Raw genomic sequence first — 24804 nt, 5'->3', positions numbered from 1 at the left:
AGAAGGATACTGTTTAGTCTCCATGTATTTGGGTTCTTTCCAAACTTCCTTTTGTGGTTGAGTTCTAGCTTTAGAGCATTGTGGTCTGAAAATGTGCAGGGAATGATCCCAATCTTTTGATACCGGTTGAGTCCTGATTTAGGACCGAGGATGTGATCTATTCTGGAGAATGTTCCATGTGCACTAGAGAAGAATGTGTATTCTGTTGCTTTGGGATGAAATATTCTTAATATATCTGTGATGTCCATCTGGTCCAGTGTGTCATTTAAGGCCTTTATTTCCTTGCTGATCTTTTGCTTGGATGATCTGTCCATTTCAGTGAGGGGAGTGTTAAAGTCCCCTACTATTATTGTATTATTGTTGATGTGTTTCTTTGATTTTGTTATTAATTGGTTTATATAGTTGGCTGCTCCCACGTTGGGGGCATAGATATTTAAAATTGTTAAATCTTCTTGTTGGACAGACCCTTTGAGTATGATATAGTGTCCTTCCTCATCTCTTATTATAGTCTTTGGCTTAAAATCTAATTGATCTGATATAAGGATTGCCACTCCTGCTTTCTTCTGATGTCCATTAGCATGGTCAATTCTTTTCCACCCCCTCACTTTAAATCTGGAGGTGTCTTCGGGCTTAAAATGAGTTTCCTGGAGGCAACATATAGATGGGTTTTGTTTTTTAATCCATTCTGATACCCTGTGTCTTTTGACAGGGGCATTTAGCCCATTCACATTCAGGGTAACTATTGAGAGATATGAATTTAGTGCCATTGTATTGCCTATAAGGTGACTGTTACTGTATATGGTCTCTGTTCCTTTCTGATCTACCACTTGTAGGCTCTCTCTTTGCTTAGAGGACCCCTTTCAATATTTCCTGTAGAGCTGGTTTGGTATTTGCAAATTCTTTCAGTTTTTGTTTGTTCTGGAAGCTTTTAATCTCTCCTTCTATTTTCAATGATAGCCTAGCTGGATATAGTATTCTTGGCTGCATGTTTTTCTCGTTTAGTGCTCTGAAAATATCATGCCAGCTCTTTCTGGCCTGCCAGGTCTCTGTGGATAAGTCAGCTGCCAATGTAATATTTTTACCATTGTATGTTACAGACTTCTTTTCCCGGGCTGCTTTCAGGATTTTTTATTTGTCACTGAGACTTGTAAATTTTACTATTAGGTGACGGGGTGTGGGCCTATTCTTATTGATTTTGAGGGGCGTTCTCTGAACCTCCTGAATTTTGATGCTCGTTCCCTTTGCCATATTGGGGAAATTCTCCCCAATAATTCTCTCCAGTATACCTTCTGCTCCCCTCTCTCTTTCTTCTTCTTCTGGAATCCCAATTATTCTAATGTTGTTTCGTCTTATGGTGTCACTTATCTCTCGAATTCTCCCCTCGTGGTCCAGTAGCTGTTTGTCCCTCTTTTGCTCAGCTTCTTTATTCTCTGTCATTTGGTCTTCTATATCACTAATTCTTTCTTCTGCCTCATTTATCCTAGCAGTTAGAGCCTCCATTTTTGATTGCACCTCATTAATAGCTTTTTTGATTTCAACTTGGTTAGATTTTAGTTCTTTTATTTCTCCAGAAAGGGCTTTTATATCTCTCGAGAGGGTTTCTCTAATATCTTCCATGCCTTTTTCGAGCCCGGCTAGAACCTTGAGAATTGTCATTCTGAACTCTAGATCTGACATATTACCGATGTCTGTATTGATTAGGTCCCTAGCCTTCGGTACTGCCTCTTGTTCTTTTTTGTGTGTTGAATTTTTACGTCTTGTCATTTTGTCCAGATAAGAGTAAATGAAGGGGCAAGTAAAATACTAAAAGGGTGGCAAAAACCCCAGAAAAATATACTTTAACCAAATTAGAAGAGATCCAAAATCGTGAGTGGGGAGAAAGGGAATAAAAAGAGGTTCAAAAAGGAAGAAAGAAAAAAAAAAGCAGAAAGAAAAAAAAAAAGAAAAGAATTTTTAAAAAAAGAAAACACCTTTCAGAAAGTGGTTGTTTTTCTGTTTCCAGAATTGATGTTCTTCTCTTCGATATGCCGATGGATTTTCAGGTGTTTGCAATCTTTAGATAAGCTATCTAGCTGATCTCTGGCTAGCTGAAGTAGTCTCAGCTTGCTACTTCTCCGCCATCTTGACTCCTCCCCCCAAAATTTTGAATTTTTAAAAATTATTTTTCTTTTTCAGAGACTTTAAAAAATGTTTTTCACTTGTTTATCTTCCAGTTAGGTCAGTTGTTTTTTCCTCTTCCAAATAATACCCACATTAACTTGATGAAAATTTACATTTTTGCAATTACTGAGAATTTCCACCAAGAATTATGTTAAGATTTCTCCTTTTAAAAAATATTTTATTTATTTATTGAGAGAGAGAAAGCAAGAGAGCACACACAAGCAGTGGGGTGGGGTAAAGGGAGAGGGAGATAGAGAATCTTAAGCCGGCTCCATGCTGGGCATGGGGCTCAATCTCATGACACTGAGATCATGACCTGAGGTGAAATCTAAGAGTTAGGTGCCCAACCGACTGAGTCACCCAGGTGCCCTGATGACTTTCCAGTATCCTTCCCTTTCTCCCAGCAGCATCTTCCCCTCTTGCCTTCTGAAATACTACATTACACAGGATAAGTTTCCCAGGAAAATGCCTTGAGACTTAGAGCTGATTTCTATCAACATGGAGGAAATTGATGAGGGAGACCTTTCGGGATCAACACCTGTGGGGAAAAGAAGGTAGTTGGATGGAGCAGAAAGAGAAGCCAGGTTCCACAAAGATTTTGGCCAGCTTCATTGCCAACCTTTAGAATTGTCCTGAGTTGTGGTGAAGGAAAGGGCGTTTAGACACTCTGGACAATCATTAGATATGGATGTCATGGGATATGTCTGCCTCACTGAGGAGGGAGTGTGGCCCTGGGTAAGGAGCTCTCTCCAGCTGAGGCCAGTTTTCTGAGTAGAGGGATAGATCCTTTAGTCATGAAGGGGGTTCTAGGTGGCATATTACAATACTTAACTCCACTCTGCTCTTCTGGTTTACCTTCTACCTTCTCAATCTTTGCAAACTTTCCACAAGGTCCCAACTCTAAATATTCAAGTTCTTCTACTCGGTCCTAGATTCTCTTACATTCCTTCTCAGTGTTTTCTCTTCTACCTGTCATTATTCCCTGAGTTGTGATATGTATTTTCCCGGAATCAAAGTTAATTTTTAATGCTTGTCAAACTAGAATGTAACTATCATATTAAATAGGAGATATCACAGATATTATTACTTTGAAAGAGATTACAGTGGGTATTTCAGTGAACATTTTAGTGGATTTTTAGAAAAATTATTAAGTAAATATTAACACACAGATGTGCTACTACACAGATATAGCAATGTCGTGACTTGGTTTGGAGCCCCTGTCTAAACCATTCATTCTTTTCCTGGAGTAAACCATTGATATACTGACAGTGCCATTTATATTTTTATCTTAAACCTCTCCTTGGAATTCAGACTCTTATAGCTGACTTCCTACTTGACAGCTCCTCTAGGATGTCTCACGACTTCTTTAACTTTATTATGTTCGAAACTGAGCTCTTGAGCTCCCTTCCCCTAAACACTTTCTTAGCCATTTCACCACCACCTGTGTTGTTCAAGCAGAAACCTGGAAGCCTTCCTTGATTTCCTTTCCTCTTTCATCTTGCACACGTAATCCCAAATAAGTCTTTTTGATTGTATTTCTGGTGTATGTCCTGAATCTCTCCTCTTCCATCTCCATTGCTAGTGCTTTTGTTCAGGCCATGATCATTTCTCTCCCACACACTACTCTCCTTAGTGGCCTCTAATCTATCATGCTTGTGGCATCAAAATATATTTTTCAGTGAATGAATGAGTAGATGGAATAAATATATTTACTGAGCTATTCTTTAATACCCCACAGAAAAATTATTCTTCTCCTTAGTGGAGGGCTTGCAGTTTACTTGAGAGGAGGGACAAAAGCTTTGTCCCCTGTGTGGCCTTAGAGGCAGTCTCATGACTCTTTCTGTTGGCTTTGCTATGAGGCATCATAAATAAGTGAAGTGATGGGGCCAGGGGCTCTTTCCTGGAGCACCGCCCAGCCTAACATGGCAGCCATTGGGAGATCAGATGGATTCCACTTACTCTGCTTACATGCCTTTATACTTAGCACAACAGATTGTTAGGTAGATTACAAGAAATTGATATTTGTCATTTCATTATTAATAGGATCATTTTCCATTGTATATTCTAATTGCTTGCTACTGATATATAGGCAAGTTATTGATTTTCTACATTTTTTATAGTTGGCTATCTTCCTAAACTCTTATTAGTTTAAATAGCCTTTCAGTTGATTTGTTTGGGATTCTGGGTAAAAATATAAATCATATCATCTGCAAATAATGGCTTGTTACCTCTTTCCCATCATTATGCATCTTATTTTTTAATTGTCATATTTCAATCTCCAGGATTTACAGAATAATGTCAGACAATGGTGCTAACAATAAGCATGTGTTTTTTTTTTTATTTCTGATTTTAATGGGAAGGCCTCTAGTGTTTTAAGTGGGATGTTGGCTGATGGTATATAGTCTTTCTACATCAAGCGTGGCTTCCAGTTTTCCTACTTTACCAAAAACAGTTTTTTTTCAATAGGTTATTTTCAAGTGTTAGAAAAGATGTCTAATTTCAGGCTCAATCTGCTTCCTTTGAACTTCTTCCTTTTGGTCTTATTTTATAGGTAAGTGTGTTTCTTGCCCATGTTTCTGATATTTGAAACTTGCAATCCTGCTAAGCTTCCCTCTTTTCAGGATTCCTCGAACTGTCCCATATGGGGGCATCTGGGTGGCTAAGTGGGTTACAGCTTCTGCCTTCAGCTTGGGTCGTGATCCCAGGGTCCTGGGATCAAGCCCCACATCGGGCTCTCTGATCAGCAAGGAGCCTGCTTCCCTACACCGCCCCGCCCCCGCCTGCTTCTCTGCCTACTTGTGATCTCTGTCTGTCAGTTAAATAAAATAAAATCTTAAACAAACAAACAAACAAACAAAAAAACTGTCCCATATGCACTTGATTTTAGATTTTTCACCATATGAGTTACTCTCTGTTGTTACTCTCATGTTGCCAATGCTTCTTTTAACTTGTGACTGGTCAACTCTGGAAGTCCATTATTTTCCTTCCTAGAAAGAACGTACAGATTTGTCTCTGGAGCCCTAAACTCTTATTTCATAGAAATACAATGAGGAGTCCTTTAGGAATATAAGGTTAAACTTGAGGACAGTATTGACCTTTATTCAGAGGGTGTGACACTCTGGCACAGAGTGGGGGTACCCATGCTTTCCAGGTACCATGCAATCCCAGAAGGGTTCTGTTTCTCTAAAGAAATTCTGTAATTTCAGAGTCATGAAAATAAATACGTTTCCTGACAGAGCATAAGCGCTTGGATATGAAGTTTGTTTTAAAGACATTGCTATAGGGGATTTCGAATGTTCATAGCCTCAAAATCATGAAACAAAATGTCAGCTCCAAAATCCGACATGGGGAAAATATGAACAGCCCATAGGCATCAGTGGCAAAGCTACTAAGCAAGCCTGGGAGAAGGTTCTTACCTGTAAACCTTGTGAATTACTCTGTGTTTTTGACAATCATAATGTAATAATTTCTGTTGTGGGTTTATTGTCATGCCAACAAATTTCTCTCTGGATGGAATAAATAGGCTACTTTCAGAACCTCAAAGGTTTCTTTCATGACAACCGAGCAGGAGGGAAGGAATGCAAATTTCTTACCTGTGTCTTTACATCTCTTTCCTCATCTCTGGAGGTATGTCTCCAACTGCCTACTGGATATTTCTTGCTGAACGTCCTTAGGCTCAATTTTTACTTTTCCCTCTGTTACACTTGCTTCCCCTATTCCATTCCCTGTTTGAATTGTGGCAGAGATTGCTTCTTATTCCCCAAGATCTATGGATCCTTCTAACATAGTAACAGAATCTCTGTTAACAGGGCAAAAGGCCACCCAAAATAATATCCACATACCTTTCAACCTCCTTTGCTCATTCTTTCTAAGATGAGATAAATGAAAGGGTCATGTGACAGTTTCTGGGAACTAACTTCCTTCCTTCCTTCTTTCCTTAGATTTGTTTATTTTAGAAAGTGAGAGAGAAAGAGAGAGAGAGAGCATGAGCAGGAGGAGCAGAGAGAGGCGGGGGGAGAGAAAGTCAAGCAGAATGAACGCTCAGTGCAGAGCCCGACGTGGGGCTTGCTCTCATGACCCTGAGATCACGACCTGAACTGAAACCAAGAGCTGGACACTCAACTGACTGAGCCATGCAGGCGCCCCTGGGAACCTTCTTAAAATGACTGCCATTGAAAATGCTCTATCTTCTTTATCCATGTCCTCCTTGCTTATGGCCGGAACAAGAAGGTAATGGTTGGAACTGGGGTTAGTGCAGCAACTTGAATCATGAGGTGACTTTGGGAAGAGAGTCCTTGCACAAGATCAACAGGATAAAAATGAGGCTTGGTCCCGGACGCCCTGGGGCATCATTTCAGTCCTCAGTTGCCTGGCTCTGGACTACTGCTCCTGGAGAGAAGCAAACCTCTGTGTTGCTAATGCCTGCTATTTTCGGTTTTCTGTTATTTGTAGCTGCTCCCTAAGCCTGGTAGAAGCTTCACCATTGTCATTCTTGTCACCCTCGGCAGGAAGCTTATTGTCATCCTGTTACTGAAGCCTAGCGTTTCTAACCCAGCGATGTCTCTTAAATCAGGTATGCCTCTCTTTATCACTAACATTATTATTTTGACCATCATCTTCTGCCAAGATTGTGACAACACACTCTTAATAGTTTACTCTGCTTCCGGGCTCTCCTCACTCTGTTCCACTTTGGACACTTGCTAAGAAATTGATATCCTCCCAGTACTCCTTTGTATCCACATCCCTGTTGTCCTCAAGACAAAACAGAAGCTTCTGAGTATGTCCCAGGCCTTTCGCTGCTTTCCCCAAACCTTGCACAGCATCCTTCACCGGCCACCCTCCCTTCGCCGTGACTGTTGTGAGTGCCTTCTCTTTTCCCCAGTCTCGGTGCCTGCTTTCTCATGTTCCCTGGCCTGTGCAGACCCTTACCACTGCCAGGAATAATTTTCAGCTTTCCTCTCACTGGAAAACACTCTCTTATCATTCAAAATTTAGCTCATATAATAGGTATCATTTTTGAGGGCTTCCTGGGTTTCGGGCACTGTGCTGTAAATGTCACCTGTGTCATTTAGCTCTCGTGACAGCCCCGTGAGATGGGCCTTTTATGATCATCCCCACTCTAAAGATGAAGCCAAGAAAGGTGAAGTACTTTGCATAAAGTTGTTTAGGGGAAAAAAAAATTGTAGAGGGCAGGTACATAGAGATGGAGGAACCAGTTTATTCAAGGACGAGCAGCCTGACTCCAGAGCGCGCTCTGAACCATCGCATTACAGGGCCCCCCTCTTATCATGTGTTGTCCTGTTGCCCAGTTGTAACCGCCTCTGGGAAGCGTTCTCGTGTTGGCCCAGCCAAGATTTAGTAATTCTTGCCTGCCTCTGTGGTTTTACAGTACTTGTTTATGCTGAATACATGGTCTGCTAATGATCTCTTTGTCTACCTTCTCCTCGAAGAGTCTGTACGCTTTCTAGGGCTGGACTTATGCCTTCTTTATTTTTTGTAACCCAGAGTGGAGTACAGTTACTCCTTATAGTAACAATCACCATAAAGCCTGTGATATTCCAATGTTCCAGCCTGAAAAACCATCTAACATGAATCTAAAAACTCATTTAATATATATTAAAGCATTTCTTTTTTTCTCTCAGCTCCCCCACAACACAATTGCGAATCTGTTTTTATTTTATTTTATTTATTTTTTATTTTTTTTAAAGATTTTATTTATTTATTTGACAGAGAGAAATCACAAGTAGATGGAGAGGCAGGCAGAGAGAGAGAGAGAGAGGGAAGCAGGCTCCCCGCTGAGCAGGGAGCCCGACGTGGGACTCGATCTCAGGACGCTGAGATCATGACCCGAGCCGAAGGCAGCGGCTTAACCCACTGAGCCACCCAGGCGCCCTGCAAATCTGTTTTTAAAACAGCTTCCTAATTAATCTTGGCCTGTAGACTGTCCCCTTCGAACCACTGTCCCCTCAGCCGTCCGCGTGACCTTTCCACAACACGTGTGATCGCGCTACTCTCCCGTGCATAATCCTTCATGAGTCCTTGCGACTTTCGTGATGAAATGCAAACTCCCAGGGTAACAGATGGTGCTTCACCCCAAAATCTGAACCCATCCAGGCTCACCGCCCCCCAACCCCACTCCCAAATTTGCACTCTCCCTCCAGCTTCCCCCCACGGTAGGCGAATGAAAGCCGCCTCTAGGCATTCTTTCTCCCCTCCTCACACACTCGCTTACTGTTTCCAGGAGAGTTTGTCAAGCTTTCATGAGCTCGGGAAGCACGTGGGGACCTTGTTAACTGGCAGAGTCCAATTCACTGGAGTTGTATTCAGGTCTGACACTCCAACAAGATCTGACTTTCTAACAAGTCAGGTCTGACTTTCCAACAAGCTCCCTGGTGATGATGAGGCTGCTGGTCCAAAAACCACGCTTTGAGGATCACAGATCTAGAGTGCCCTTTCCTTCTTCTGCATCCCCAAGTCCTTCTAAGCCTGCACACCGAATACAGCTCTCCCCTCTTCCAGGCATCACGAGTTGAATCTCTGTCTAGTGAGGAGATACGGTAGTGTTTATCCACATGTTCTCAAGGTCTGGCTCCCTACCTAGAACGGAGTGGGAACTAACAAATTGTCACCAGGTGAATGCTGACGGCTTGTTTAGTGGGCAGAGTGTTTATGGAACGGCAGCCCAGCCCAAAGAAACATGCATATGCCACAAGACACTGTCCAATCCAGAAACGAACATCTTGGAATCCTTTTCTGTGCAGAACTATGATTGATGTTTGGGGTGCAGAAGAGAGAAAGATGCGGTCCCTGCCCACAGGGTCCTGCAGAGACACTGGGGAGACAGAACAGCATCTAGGTCATATACAACATAGCATGGTGCAATGCACGGCAAACATGATTTACCAGTGGTGGCCAAGCTGAAGAGGAGCTGTTCTTCATGGGTGTTTGGGGATGTGTTCATGACTGTATGAATTAGACGAGAGGAAATAGTAGACGTCCAACAGGAGACTGGTGAAGGGAGATGTTTCAGACAAAGGGACCAGGGTGAGGAATCTTCTCAGGCTTTCTGCCCCACTGGAATGTACATATTCAATGGCGCTTCCATATTCTAGGTATGATACCTGTTGTCACTGCAGCTTTTCCCTCCTTCTTTCTCCTATGACTAAGAACTCAAGTAAGTGAGCATCATGTTCTTGTAGGGATAATCTTGAATCTGCTCTGATTTATTTAGAAGGCAATTTGATGTAACCCTCATTAGTAGTAGTAATAAGCACCATCTGGGATTTCTCATAATTTTTTTTTTTTTTTTAAAGATTTTATTTATTTATTTGACAGAGAGAAATCACAAGTACACTGAGAGGCAGGCAGAGAGAGAGAGAGAGAGAAGGAAGCAGGCTCCCTGCTGAGCAGAGAGCCCGACGCGGGACTCGATCCCAGGACCCTGAGATCATGACCTGAGCCGAAGGCAGCGGCTTAACCCACTGAGCCACCCAGGCGCCCCGGGATTTCTCATAATTGATTGGAATATAGCAATGAGTTAGCACTGCACGTGAGAACTATCAGTAGGTGCAAAGAGGGATGAGAGTGGCTACTTTTGGGAATATTGTCAAGAAACAGAGTAGTGGTAGAGCAGAGTGGTTACCAGTATAGGTCTAAATTCGGATTGCCTGGGAACCAGCATCAACTCTGTTGCTCACTATCTGTGTGTCCTTGGGCACACTGGGGATAAAGCTGGTGTTTTATCCATAGATCTTTGTGAGAATTAAATGAATAGATACAAGTTAAATGCTTAGAATAGTTCCTAACTTGTGGTACACATGCGAAGGTTGTTCACAGTTATTATTCCAGCATGCTTGGTGTGTGGATAAGCCAACCATACTGTTGATTGTCTAACTGAGGCCCCTTTGGGAGCAAAAGGAGGAAAATAGTTAAAATTACAGGGGGGCAACAGGTATAAACCAAGGCATGTTGGGAAATCTGCGTGTGTCATTATCCTAAGAATAAGGTATGTTGGGCGCCTGGGTGGCTCAGTGGGTTAAAGCCTCTGCCTTCGCCTCAGATCATGATCTCAGGGTCCTGGGATCGAGTCCCTCAGCCCACATCGGGCTCTCTGCTCAGCAGGGAGCCTGCTCTTCTCCTCTTTCTCTGCCTGCTTCTCTGCCTACTTGAGATCTCTGTCTGTCAAATAAATAAATAAATAACATATTAAAAAAAAAAGAATAAGGTATGTTATAGAAAATAAAGCTGGAGAGGTGAATTGGGTCATTTGTTGATTCTTCATCTCTTGGAAGCATGAAAAAAATAGACCTAGTCTGTTAATATTTAGGAATTTGACACTTAACTCTGTACTATGTAGTGAGGAAATAGTAATAATAATAATAATAATACTAGCAGTTACTAATTACTGAGTGACTACTTTGTTCTAGGTTCTATACTTACTTTCTCACTGATCATCAGCCTAGCAAGGTGGCTTTTATTTCTGTACTCATTTCCTGTGGCTGATATCACAATTACCACAGACTTGGTGGCTGAAAGTAACAGAAATTTATTGTCTCATAATTCTGGCCACTGAAAACCAAGGTGTCAGGAGAGCTACACTTCCTCTAATGGTTCCATGAGAGTATCCATTCCTTGCCTCTTCCAGCTTCTAGTGGATTTAGGAGTTCCTCGCTTTATGGCCACATCCTTCCAGTCTCTGCCTCCATGTACATTGACTCCTCCTCTTCTGTGTGTCTTCTCCTTTGTGATCTGCTACCCAAACTTCTTCTGCCTCTCTCTTATAGGGATAAATGCAATTATAGATAGGGCCCACCTACATTATCCATAATAAGCTCACCCCTCAAGATCTTTAACCTAGTCACTTTACTATTATTATTGCCACTTAAGGCAATAGTCACTCTTTTTTCATAAGAGGTAATATTCATAGGTTCTAGAGGTTAGGGCAAAGACATTTCTTGGGGGTCCCCATTCAACTTACTACAATTTCACATTTTATTGAAGAGGAAACTAAATCTCAGAGAGTTTTATTCACTGGCCCAAGTTTGCCCAGGTAGCAAGGAGATGCACCACAACTATAAACCATGATATTTGCAAGTGCATGTTGCCTAGTGTGGGTTTGAGTCTCTTGGACTATATAGATGTTGGATAGGATTAGGTCACCTTGAGCTCCATCCAGTGATGGCTCAGTCCTCAGGAGAAAAGGAAACTGTCTGAAATTTGTAACAGACAGATCGACGCTTGCACTGTCTTCTACTTCGGTGTAATAGACTAGAATCATGTGGCATTAAAGATCAAAGAAGGGGAGCAAACTTTCCATGTGGTGTTTCTCACAGGTTAAGTTATGAATCTTAACCACAGGGACAGAGGCAAGGAGATTTGGCTGTTTTTCATATTTTATCTTAACTGATTTGATGAAAACAATCCAAGTGGTTTTATTTTATTTTTTTCTGAGTGTTCTATCCAACATTGTCAGCCTGGAGGGTGACATAGGAGAAGAACCCAGAAGAAGAAGTACTCATATTGCTGGAGATGAAAGGGATGGGGCTGTGAGATAGAAGAGAACACCATGGTATGTTTGAGTTTATCAGATTTCTTTAGAACAAGAGCATCCCAGTATAAAATGTTGCATTCCCCTCTAAACAGGTACTTGGAAAACAGACATACCATAAATTTGGCTGAGCCACAGTGAAAGAAATACGCCTGTTCTCCATGGCTGTCTCTCGGTCTGCTCAGATCCCACATCCATTCTGTGCCCTCCAAAACACACCATTCTTAGTGGCTTAGTGTAGCATCACTTATTTTCTGGTTTGCTTCTCTTTCCTATCAGACTATAAAAGATCTCTAGGATATTGAAACTGTGTCTGGCACACACATGTTTGTTGAAATAAACAGTTTATTGTTTATTCTCAATGCCCAGTGCTGATGTAGAGAAGGCAAAAAATAAATGTTTACTGAAGGAGAGACTCAGTCAACCAGAAAGACCTAGCGAAGAAAGTGACAGTATCTAGAGGAACTCATTTAGGGAGAATTGATCATGGTTGTTGATAGGAGAGGCTGTGAGAAACACAGAATCCTAGGTTCTGATCATATTCCTTTGGCTGCCAACTCAGACATATATAGAGCCCAAGCAAGTAGGCATTTCTCCAAGGAACAATGTCTAAGTGAAGAAAAAAAAAATGATCCAGGTAGCAAGGAGCAAAAGGTCTTTATTTTATTGGAAATGTACGTGAGCAACCTTGCCTACAGAGTAGGTTGATCTGCTTTCTTTCTCAAAGCTGCTGCCAATGTAAGCTCAAAAGGCTTGTACATGATGAGAATATTTGATAAAGGGAACATTTTCCTGAACTTTGAGTCTGTCAAAAAGTATGAGTACCAGAATTTTGTTTTCTTTCCATCTTGCCCTCAACCCAGAACAGTTCAGAACACAGAGACTGAACTTGCTAATAATAACTTCAATGTGGTCTAGTCCTAGGTTCTGGGCACCAATTCCATGACTCCGTAGGGTGTGGTCAGTGGGGCAGGTGAGCGAGCACAGGGACCTCTGGAGAACCTTTACCGCCTGTCCCTGTGATTCAGACTCTTAGCTGAATAGCCACTTCCTAGTCAAGATGATTTTCTTGGAGAACTGCATCAAATGAATGACTAGTGAATGAGCTAGAGAAGGTGCTTCAAGTCCTCTGATGGCCTCCCCACCTGTCACCTTAGCATATTATCAGCATTGAGCAAATAATGCTGAGCTGCATTTGCAACGGTGGCTGGAAATCTTACCTCCAAAGGAGTACTCTGACCCGTGCCAATGGTCTCTTGGGAATCTGTGCATTGGATCCCATGAGGATTCCATTGTACAAAAACACTTGTGGAAGTTCTTCTTTGGGCCAGATTTCAGTGTCTTTGAAAATCACATTCATGGAAAAAAAAAAAAAAAAAAGAAAGAAAATCACATTCATGTTTGGGGCCCCAAACTGATTTTTGGTGGCTCATGTTGATGGCTCATTGCTTACCTTCTATCCCCCTCTCATCTGCCAACAGTAACCTCCTTTTCATTTGGGAAAGTACCCCATCCCCATTTCAAGTTGTCCCTCAAAAAACTCCTTCACCTTGGCTGGCCGGTCAGAGAATTCCGTTTCCCTGGCCACAGTGATTCAGTGATGGCAAAGGTTGTATCAACAACTAGGATCACACAAAGATAAACACCCAAATCTGTGAGGTAGTGTGTGCCATGTAACCAGAAATGAACATTAGAACTGGGGTGAGGACAGCAGAATCAGTCAATTCAGGGAATTGTCTAGAGAGGAACACATCAATTTAAGATCTAGAATCCTATCTGGCCCACTTTGCCTATGGAAGGATTTGATCCAAACTAAATAGAGCAAATCCCCAGGATACTGGCAGACACCTTTCACTACTTCTTTGTAATCCTTTAAGTCAATGTTTGATGAGAACATTCTGGTAAAATGGGTACTTTTGCTCCATCCCTGAGGAAAAAGTTAATTGTTTTGTAGATTACCAGGAAAGCTAAAGCAAGAGGATCTCCCTTATGAAACAGGATAGGAAAAAAAAAATGCACAGTTTGATTTTTTTCATTTGCTACATTTGCTACTATGTTAACAGTTGCTTTTTGGCAGAGAGTAAAGAGTAGAAAGAAAGCCCAAGGTTTGTTTCTCAAGAAATCCTACAAGAAACAAAAGAAAGCTGTTCTCAGAGTCTAGAGTGGTTTTGCCAACAATTATGTTTCCTGAAAAATAAATAATGCATTCTGTTTCCAAAAGGCCCTGACAAACTATGATAGGAAAAAAAAAAAAAATCAAATCTTCTCCTTTGGTTTTAGGGTGGCGAATTTCATGACGGAAATAAAGTGAGTCTGTGTTCTCTAAGTAATTTATTAGCGCATCTTGGCACAGCAGCACTAATGGGCTTGCTGCCAGGTATTCCAAGCAGCAGTTTGTCATGTCTGACTCTTTAGTTCTTTCAAGCAATTGAAGAAATGGCCTTCTGCAGGCTGTCAGTGACAGATTCTAGCTCACTCACATAGATAAAGCTCAATTAGCTCCTGGAAAAAACATCTTTTAAAAATGCAATGAGCTGCACCATGAAAGATAGGTAGACAACCGCACCCGAAACAAAATAAAATGTTACTGTTGAGGGAAGGACGTGTCCACAATGCGCAAGTGTAGAGCTGTTTTACTGGGCCGATCTCTCCACTGAATACAATGGAACGGTCATTTTTAATTACTGTCCTGTGGTAGGTAGGGTAGATCTTTGCCCTAAAAGCATGATAAGGTTGGCGGTCCTGAAGAGTTAGCATGTCCTCCCTTCCTACCTTCCTTCCTTCCTTCCTTCCTTCCTGACTAGGGCCCATACTCTATAACCTGTAAGGAATTCTGGTGTAGAATAGAGGTATCGAAGTTTCATCTCTGGTGAAATTGTAGCCTGCAAATGTGTGGTTTAATCGGCATAGTTTTTTAAATGTTAGGTAAACATGTTAAAAATCAGAGTATTTTGCACACACAAAAATTCAGGCTGTTGGCCTCTCTTAAATATTGAAATACCTGGAAACTGGATATATATTTCTTCAGGGCAAAAACTGACTTATGCCAAGTACCTAGTGAGCCCTGAAGGAGAAGTATGGCTTTCTCTGTTCACCATGGTCTCCCCATCAAGCTTGATTCACTCATTGCTGGTGCTTGCCTTGCCCTGGTCCAGACAGAAGCCTAGTTTGTGAGCCTACGATCTCCAAGTAATTCTGAGGTCCTTCTGCATCCGCATTGAAAGTACTGGAGATTCTTATTAAAAATGGAGACTCCTAGGTCCCTGCCCTGGACTAGAAAAACAGAACTGTGAGACTCTGAGGCATGGTGATTCTTTTGCAAACTACAGTTGTTGGAATCACTGGTATCAATGACTAGATAGAATTAGAATTATAGTCTTTAAAAAATAGATGCAAATGTTGTAGTGCCTGGGTGGCCAAGTCATTAAGCCACGTTAAGCGTCTGCCTTTGGCTCAAGTCATGATCCCAGGGTCCTGGGATCGAGCTCTGCATTGGGTTCCCTACTTGGCAGGAAGCTTGCTTCTCCCTCTCCTTCTCCCCCTGCTTGTGTTCCCTCTCTCCCTGTGTCTCTCTCTGTCAAATAAATAAATAAAATCTTAAAAAAAAAATGAAGCAAACATTAACACTATAAATGGACTCATTTTGACATTCCATAGGAATATATTTTTCTCCTAATTATGTTACCTTAGTCTTAATGGTTACTCTTCCTCTGAAAATGCCAGCTAACCAAAATTACCCTGCTGAGGAAAAAAAAAAAAAAAATGGCAGTGCCTGTTACTGACTTAGGCCAAATTTTCAATTTGGAGATAGAATCTACTATGTTTTATGAACTAATTTGTTCTCTATATAACTGGTTGAACTTGTTAGCTATATTTGTTTCTGGCACTCCTAAATCATAATTACAGGAAGTAGTTCCAGAGTTAGAATTCAGTTGGCACAAAGCCTCAGTGAATTAATAAAAACTCTGTACTCCTGCCCCCCACCACCCGCCCCCAGATAACTCTTCTCTGACTTTTAAAGATTATAGCTAGGAAAGGTCAATATTATCTATTATAACAACCCCAGTGATGATCCCTTCTGCCTGTATGGTGTTTTAGAGTTTATGGGGCGTCCTCAGATGTCTTATCCCCCCTGGTCCTCTCAGCTACCCTGTGTGATGGGGGCAGATGAAGAACTAAAGCCGGAGTTCTTACTGCCGATCATTGTGGAGTGATAAGATTCTTAGGTTTCACAAAGTCAGGATTACTTTTGTTCTATTACGTTGGGCCCAGATTTGTAATCCAAATACCCTGTAGGTTTATTCCCAGGTAGGTGTCACACCTTGTACACATCGGGATCATAACTGAATCCTTTCGGTTGCCTCAGGGAGCCCCGACACTCGCTGTTCTTCACCTGGGAGATCCTGCAAACACCACCATTACCGTGTTGTTTGGGGAGCTGGGTTACTGGCACTGTTGGTTTAAGTTTCTAACCCCTCTCTGCACAGTGTTTTTTAAAAATTGCCTCATTTCCTTTTTTTCTCTAGGCAGACAAAGAATCCAGCAAAGAAAAACAAAACAAAAAACAACAAACAAAAAACAACAAACAAAAAACAACAAACAAAAAACAAAAACAAAAAACAAACATCTGACAAATTCTTTTTTTAAGATTTTATTTACTTATTTATTTGACAGACAGAGATCACAAGTAGGCAGAGAGGCAGGCAGAGAGAGAAGAGGAAGCAGGCTCCCTGCTGAGCAGAGAGCCCAACCAGGGGCTCGATCCCATGACCCTGGGATTATGACCTGAGCCGAAGGCAGAGGCTTTAACCCACTGAGCCACCCAGGCACCCCAGATAAATTCTTTGAGATCTCATCATTTAACATCCTCCCAACATCCTCCCAGCGTTCCAGGGCCACATGGTTTCTTTTTCTTTTTATTTTTTTAAGATTTTATTTATTTATTTGATAGAGAGAAAGAGCACAAGTAGGCAGAGCAGCGGGCAGAGGGAGAAACAGGCTTCCTGCTGAGCAGAGAGCACGATGCAAGCCTCGATCCCAGGACCCCGAGATCATGACCTGAGCCAAAGGCAGACACTTAACAGACTGAGCCACCCAAGTTCCCCTCTTTTCTCTCAGTTTTTATGAGTTTTTATCTTCAAAAAACATTAATTTGGGGAGCATACTACTTGAGTTAATATTTGAGAATGAGGAGGAAATAACCAAACAAAAACCTGAACAATAGTCATGATAAAACACGAACTTGAAAACTGCTCCAACTGGTGAGTGTGTGAGCTGTAAACATGAGCCAGGAAATCATCTCTCCCACCCTGCCTCCCAAACAACACTGGCTCCTGTCTAAGTTCTGACTGGCACCTCAAGAAGAAGAGCAAAATATTCTTTTAGTTTGGTTTTTGGAGGCAGGCAGTCCCGGACAATTCTGGAGCACCAGTCACGAACTTGGTGACTTCCCGTAAGTTAAATAAACATAGTTTCATCATGTGTACAATGGTTTTGTGAGAACTGAGTGCACACATGGTAAGCCCTGAGAATATGCCCATTTTAAGTAGAAGGACATGTTAGCTCTTCCAGGAGGGTTAAAATTAGGGTATTCATGTCTGTTAACACTCTAGAGAAAATGAATTTATTCTTTCCTCAAGGAAGGATGTAGGAAGGAAAAGAGAACTCTGGGCAGAAGAGGAGAGATGGACTGTAAGGGATGCAAATCAAGTCTAGGTCCCTGGCACAGGACCCAGTCTCAGGTTAGCCACGAGACTGCATGAAGGAGAGGGCTTGGAGATGGGTGAGGGCTTCAGAAGCAGGACAAGAGCACAGGAGAGGGTTGGAGTGGCACCGAATGCATACAGTGTGATGACGAAGTGGAAATCACATGGATTGTGTAGTGAGACAGGCCTGAGTTGGCATTTGGCCCCTAACACCTCGCATCACTATGACTTTCTGTGGATTTGGTTTCTGCCATTGTGAAATTTAAATGATTTTGAATTGCAGGATCGTTGAGAGACTTTGTAGTAATATATGCAAAGAACCTGTTACATGGTGAGTACCCCCAAAATAGTAACTGTAAAAACAGATATGGTTTTTATTGTTGTTGGTGATGGTGGTGGGTTTTGGTTTTTTTTTTTTTTTTTTTTTGCATCTTTGCTAAAGAGGTGCTTTTGTTCAGAGAAAATGTATATTGGAATTGCCAGGATCTTCTGAATTTCTGTGTCTGCTTCTAAGGATAATCACCACAGAGGACACTGCTTTAAATGGAACCTCAGCTGTCAGTGGGCTTGTAGAATAAAAGGACTGGTAACGAATTTGGCCCAGGCTTTGGGAGACATGAAGATATGTTAATATATAAGACATATATATAATATGTGATGATGACAGCTAACACTTGTCAGGTACTTCCTATGTGCCTAGAAATAAGCTAATCAATATATATTCATTTGACCCTTTTCATGTTATTTTTATTTGAGCCTCAAAACAATCATAGCCTGACTTATAGAGAAAGAAACAGATACAGAGAGGTTTCCTAAGTTGTCTAAAGTCACACAGATTTTAAGTGGCCGATGTGGAATTCGAAACCAGACAGCCTGACTCTGGATCCTGGTCTCTAAATATAAGTATTTAGTAAGAAAGGCATTTGAGCCAAAGAGGACTACCTTTTGCGTTGTTAAGATTCTAGCTGAATTGCTTGAGTCAGCAATTTTTTTTTTTTTTTGGGCCAGTGAAAGCTGCTCTGCGGATGTCAGGAGGAAAATGAGGTTATAGATCTCTTCCTGTCTGAAGTGTATATTTATTGTACAGTAGGATGTAATCTAAATTATTCACATTTTATATTTTATGGAAATTTTAGCTTCTGTAAATCTGAGATTTCAGGACTAGAGTTATGTGTAATAAAGTTCTTATAAAATCCATTTAAAAGATTAATGATAGATATATTCATAGAAAATTAAATCCTGATATTTTATTTTCTCAAGCTTCCAGATCTTCCAATTTCACTTGCAGAGATTGTCTTTGTGACAGAATCTTTTCTTTATGTTTCCTGGTCAAAGCCAAGAGCAAAGTGGCTTTCTGTGCTGGTACTGTGGATGCCAGCACTTCCCTTGGGAAAAAGATATCAGCTCATTCTCAGAATAGGTTGCTTCCAAGATTTCTTTATAAATTTTCCTTTGCAGACTTGGGATCAAACGCTTGGTTAAAATCTGGTTCCTACCACTGAAGACCTAAATTGAAATTACAAAACTCTCCAAGCCTCTGTTTCCTCAGCTGCAAAATGAGGACAATGCATCTCATCTCACAGCTGGTCATTAGAATTAAATAAATACCAGTTGAATGGGAATGGCAGAGGTGAGTCTTAAAATACACACAGGTCAATAGGTAGAGAAACAAATGAACACCGCCAGCTTTAGGCTTGTGAAATCACATTATTGGTTGATGGGGACCACCCGCGGAGAGTTTACCAGAAAGGACGCCTTCTTCTGCTTAATTTCATCAAACCATTCATTCGAAACAAAGGGAATATACAACTATTTATTCATTTGATCTCCTTTGGCATTTGTTAGATTCTTCCTCTGTATTAGGCACTGGGTGAGGTGCTGAAGTTCCTCCAGTGAGAAAGGCTTGGGCTCGGTGAAGGTGTTCACAGCCACAGGTGGACATTCCTGAGCTCCTTGGAGCCACATCTTGGCCCTCGTGGGAATGGGGCTCTGTAGTGACCTCAGTTGAAAAATCGGTTGTCTCTGGTTAATATCAGTGGAAATCTGTTGAAGCTTAAAGGAGATTATATTTTCCTTTCGTACAATTTACTGTAGTGATAAAGGTCTCTTTGCCATCTGTAATTTTTCTGAAAAAGATGTTTTCATTGCTGATGAGGTGCAGGCGAGTAGAGAGAATCAGGGAATCAGGGCAGGAAAAGCACAGTGAAAGGAATCAGCGAACAGCACAGAGCCCATCTGGTCTATGGGGGAGAGAACATGGACTTTGGACTCAGACAGACCTAGATTCAAATCCTGGCTCTGCTCTTTGTCAGGGATGAGTCCTTGGCCATCTTCCTCTCCTTGCTTGCAATCGTTTCCCTGCTGTTAATTGGTGATAGTAGGGTCTTTCTGGCAAGATTATTGTGAAGATTAAATCAGCGGACACTTAAACGGTAGCTAAACCCCAAGTTAAGCAGCACAGGCTAGGACGGTACGTGATGTACGGAGATGACCAAGTTACGAAACACAGCTCTTCTGTGTCCGTTAGCTCCCACCACCTCCACCTTTTGAAAACCTAATCCTCCTCAAAAGCTTAGCGCAGATCTCATCTCTGTCTTGACTTTTCCTGGTCAGCTAGGTCACAAGTGATTTCCTGTGCATTCACAGAGTATTTTCTATCCCATTTCTTGTGGGTTTTCTCATATTCTGTCTTAATTGTAGTCCTGTACCTACTTATCTCACTGCTTCAGCTAGGACATTGATGAACGTGGGATGAATGTGACAGAACTACCCATGAGGGGAACACTGGCCATCAGTCAGGACTTTCCTCATATTCTGAGCTTTCCCCCTCTCTGTTCAAACCTCCTCCCCATAAAACCAAACATGTCTTTTCTTTCATGGTAGTGGATAAGGCTTTACTCCTCCAGCTGAGGCTAGTCCTTCTCCTGTGCCCAGGACCACACTCATCCTCCTCAGGGACCACACTCCATCAGTTAATCTCTATTTCTCCTTTCCCCTTGGTCTTTAATTTCTTTATGTCCATCACAGTGCAAAGAACAGAGTCTCATACACAGAAGATACTCAGTAAGTGTTTGCACAAGAGAAGAAAACAATTCATTTGTTTAAGGGAGGATTTGCAGAAGGTTTCTTTTAACTTGTTCCTTCAGTGCAGATTTCGTAATTTTTCAGCTGTAAAATCCTTTGCTCAAACGTGATCTTATGGGAGGACTCCATTTACAAAATGTGAAAGCCAGCTGCTCCGGTTAGGTAGGGATGGGCAGGAGGAGGGGAGGCTCGAAGCTCGGCAACCTCACTCCCTGTCTTTTCCCACTTTAGAGAGGGAGTTTCCAGGCAGTGCCCTTGGCGTAACATGGGCACATTTCAAAATGAGACTTAGATGTACACACTTTTTTAAAAATTTATTTTTATTTTTATTTTTTTTAATTCATTTATTTGACAGAGAGAGATCACAAGCAGGCAGAAAGGCAAGCAGAGACAGAGGAGGAAGCAGGCTCCCTGCTGAGCAGAGAGCCCGATGCGGAGCTCGATCTCAGGACTCTGAGATCATGACCTGAGCCGAAGGCAGCGGCTTAACCCACTGAGCCACCCAGGTGCCCAGATGTACACACTTTTTAACCACAACTTTTGAGGCTCACATCATTTACACTTAGAGAGCTTGAACATCATAGCCTGTTGCTCATTTTAAGAGTTGTTTCCAGTGTTGACTTTTACTGCCATCAGTGGGTAGTTTTTCTATTTTGGTCAACTTCATTCAGCAGGAGGAATAGAATAATCACGCACAAAGTGGTGCCTGAACTCTTCTCTCCCTTGAAAGTGTTGGCAGAGCAACGGGATGGAGCTCTTCTCACTGGGTCTCAGGATGTAAGCCAAGTGATAACTACCTTGTCATACATGAGAAAGAAGAGTTGCTTTCATGAATTCCACACTTTGAAGGATGAAGGAACACCAAACGCTCTGCACATGTTGTTTCCTGAACTCTCAAAGACATTTTCTTTAGCCACAAACTTCATCAAACCCAGTTTTCTGTGCATCCTTATTAAGCCACTAGTGACTGCATGGGATGAATTTGGATGATATTTGCTAGTTGCTAAGATGTCCTATACCCTCCCCCCCGCCCCCACCTGTCACTGTCCCTCATTTGTTCCCTTGCTTTTTGCTCTGGGTGCGTTTCCTTTGTTGGAACGCCTGGTGAAAACTCGTGGTCCTCACGTCACATTTACCACAGCCTGAGTTATTCCTCAGAACTCCGCAACAATAGAAACCAATAGAAATTCACCTAAATCCCCTCCAAGGAAGCTAAGAAAACACATCTGTTGGACATTCTAACTCCCCTCATTGAAGGCAGGTTGGTCACAGTGAATTGAAAAAGATGCCTTATTGAAACTGAAACAACCTCTCCTGGTGCCCACAGTAACTTTTTCAAAAGTTTACCAGTTTCCTTTAGCTTTCCATTTTCCTGTCTCCGAAGAAAGGCTTGCCGTTCCTGCTTCAGAAGGGAAGGACAGTGACAGGCGTGGACACATGCCTGAAACTGTCATCCCTGTCACCTCCAGACTTGTGTCTGTTGCTATTTGCTTTTATTTGTTCTATTTCTTTTCAGAGGAGAAATGTTCTTACTTTTCCATCACCTTAAACCTGTCTTTTCCTGTTTCTTTATGGACCTTGATCTACCCGTAATTTTTTTTTTTTGACAATTTGCAATTTGATTTGCAATCTCTGTTCTGCCTTGATCTCTTTCTTTCTCTGTCAAACCCTAAACTGAATTTCAGAGTGTTCAGGTAGATAATTTGCTCACTTTAGGCGACCGGTTGAAACAGGGTCGCGTACTTCTCCACCATCTTCAAACCCTAAACTGAAAAGTGTTTGTGTGTTTCTGTGTGTGTGTGTGTGTGTTGTATACATATTGGCTCTATGACCTCAAAGTACTAGTCAACCCTGTACCTTCCTTTCACAGCCAAACTTCTTGAAAAGAAGTCTGTACTAGGATTAACTCCACTTTCTCGCCTCCTCTAGACATCGCTTCCAACCCCACTATTAGGCAAAAACTTACCCTACTAATCAAGGTCATCAGTTACCTGTTTATTACTATGTTCATTGCCTTCTTCTCAGCCCCAAACTTACACAATCTCTGCAGTATTTGGCACTTTGGCCACTTTTCTTGCTCTTTCTAAAACTAATTTTCTCCATGACATATTGCATAGTTATACAGATCCGGGGCCTGCAAGGAAACAGATGATGCTGTCATGTAGGGTCGCTAAAGGGGGTTAATAGGAGACTATTTACAAAGGTGTGAGCAGGGTTCAGAGAAAACAACAAAGGGTGGAAAAGCTCGCAGGGGCTGCAACGTCCTTGAATCATTGCCCACACCTCTGCCCCACCAAGGCCCCAAAAGGCAGGGAACATCTATTAGAAGGTGCAAGCCATAGGGGAGGGTCTCCTGACCTGAGTTGTGGTCTTTGGCAGAGGAACTCAGCCCACTCATGGCTACCTGGTGGGGAAAGACCTGCGGCAGTACATACCTACTTCAACCTTATTCTCTTCCCCCCAGCCCCTTGCTGCTACCATGGCCAAACTCAGAAGCTGTAGGGAGGACAGTGGTTCGATGCTGTCCCCAAAGACCAGCCTCCTCAGGGCACAGAGCATCCTAGAGGAAGGTGGAGAGGGCCCCTGAAGTGACACATTGGAAATACCCGGCAGAGTAAACAAGAATGGATGCTTACCGGGTAAGCGTAGAACAGAATGTAAGGAAAAACCATCCAACAAATGCCTTTCTGCCATTTATCTTACCCTCTGGGTGACAGCTGCCTTGCATGCTCTGTTTACCTGGATTTCCTCTTTCACTTAACCTTTGGCTCTTGAGAATTTCCTAATTTTTTGCCAGCTCATTGATAGAGGGTTTTTTTTTTTACATTTTTAAAAAAGATTTTTATTTATTTATTTGAGAGAGCAAGAGAGAGAGAGATCACCAGTAGACAGAGAAGCAGGCAGAGAGAGAGAGAGAGACGGAAGCAGGCTCCCTGCTGAGCAGAGAGACTGATGTGGGACTCGATCCTAGGACCCTGGGATCATGACCTAAGCCAAAGGCAGAGGCTTAACCCACTGAGCCACCCAGGTGCCTGGTAGAGATAACTTTTGCTCAGCATTTTCACTGTCTTCAGTGGAAGAGTCAACCTAGATGGAGTGGGAATCTGCTGGAAACAGAAGTTCCTTGTTTCTTTTCCAAATGCATTCCCCTTGCCTTCTTAGTGTTGCAGGAGGCAGTTTTTCCCTTGCTCTGTGTTGCCTTTGCTACTCCCCCAGGTAGAAGTCTTTGGCTTTTTAAAAGACAGAGGAAAGAGATTTTTATAAACCTATCGTCTATCAAAATCCTGCTTTGTGAGGCTCTCAAAGCAAGAGAGAGGCTTCTTTGTCCTCAGACCTCTTCACCCTCTTGAGCCTTGATCTTGTACTTTCCCTCACCTAATGGAGATCGCTGTGTTATTAGCCATGTTCCAGACCAACCTCTTCTCCCCCATCTGGTTCTGCTGCTCTTCCTGTCTTCTCTTCTTTGTTTCGAGGTACCACTGTCCAGCCAGCCATTAAACTAGACACACCAGGTTAGGAATGGAACTCCTTTTTCAGGCACTGGGCATGTCCCTGGAGCTTCTTGAGCACAGTTTGCCATTTCAAAGGGTCAGCGCGCTGTGGTTCTTCTTTCCCATGTGGCTTGGCACGGCCGTATGGGCTGGAGCTCACTGTAGTGGCTGTTGGGCTTCTCAGAAGTAAGGTTAGGCTTTCTGAACTCCAAGTCCTCCCACTCTTTTTCTCACCCTGTACTTCTGCTTCCTACTACTTCTTTGATAGATCCTGGCACATCCTATGTATTTGATCCATATTCACTTTCCCAGCAAATACAGAGAGAAGCCTGGGTAGGTGTATCAGCGGGACTCTTATGACCCTGTGTTCGTTTTGGGGTCATGCTTTCTCTGTGAACTCTGTATAACTTAATCTAACTGTTCTCTTTCAGCCTTGTTTTCACCCGGCTTTGGGATGAAATGTACTTTACCTGTGCAGCCTGATTTTGTCTACTTGCACTCATGGATAACCTGGATACTTTAACCTCTTAGGTTTAGAGTTTTCCTTAATTCTCTCTTTTCCCTCACCCCTAGCCCACATCTAGTCACACAGCAGTTCCTGTCAGTTCTTTCCCCTAAATTTCTCTGAATTATACCTCCAATTCACTTCAACTGCAACTTGCATTGTGTCCTCCCCTTGATCTTCTACAGGAGACGCCTAACTGAGCGGTTTCCCGGAGATCTCCACTCAACCTCAAATAGTGCATGTAGCATCCAGAAGAATCTTTCCAAGGTGTAAATCAGACCACCTCAGAGATCTGTGTAGATTGCTGGGGTA

At 42.2% G+C, this 24804-nt stretch overlaps 1 long non-coding RNA gene across 2 annotated transcripts in view; it reads left to right on the top strand.

The window, feature by feature from the left end:
• LOC309847039 overlaps positions 1-24804 on the top strand; it is a 327810-nt gene that overhangs the window by 147363 nt on the left and 155643 nt on the right. Inside the window, exon 3 of one of the 2 annotated variants that reach the window (XR_014302275.1) lies at positions 6613-6733. The exons of the other annotated variant lie outside the window; for it this stretch is intronic. This is a non-coding gene — a long non-coding RNA (uncharacterized lncRNA). The remainder of the gene's footprint in view (positions 1-6612; positions 6734-24804) is intronic. 2 annotated transcript variants of the gene reach the window in all.

The sequence above is a fragment of the Mustela nivalis genome (assembly GCF_964662115.1).
Source record: "Mustela nivalis genome assembly, chromosome: 13".
In the NCBI taxonomy this organism is placed as follows: Eukaryota; Metazoa; Chordata; class Mammalia; order Carnivora; family Mustelidae; genus Mustela; species Mustela nivalis.
Note: the sequence above shows the minus strand (reverse complement) of the source record. Positions and strands in the feature narration are given on the sequence as shown.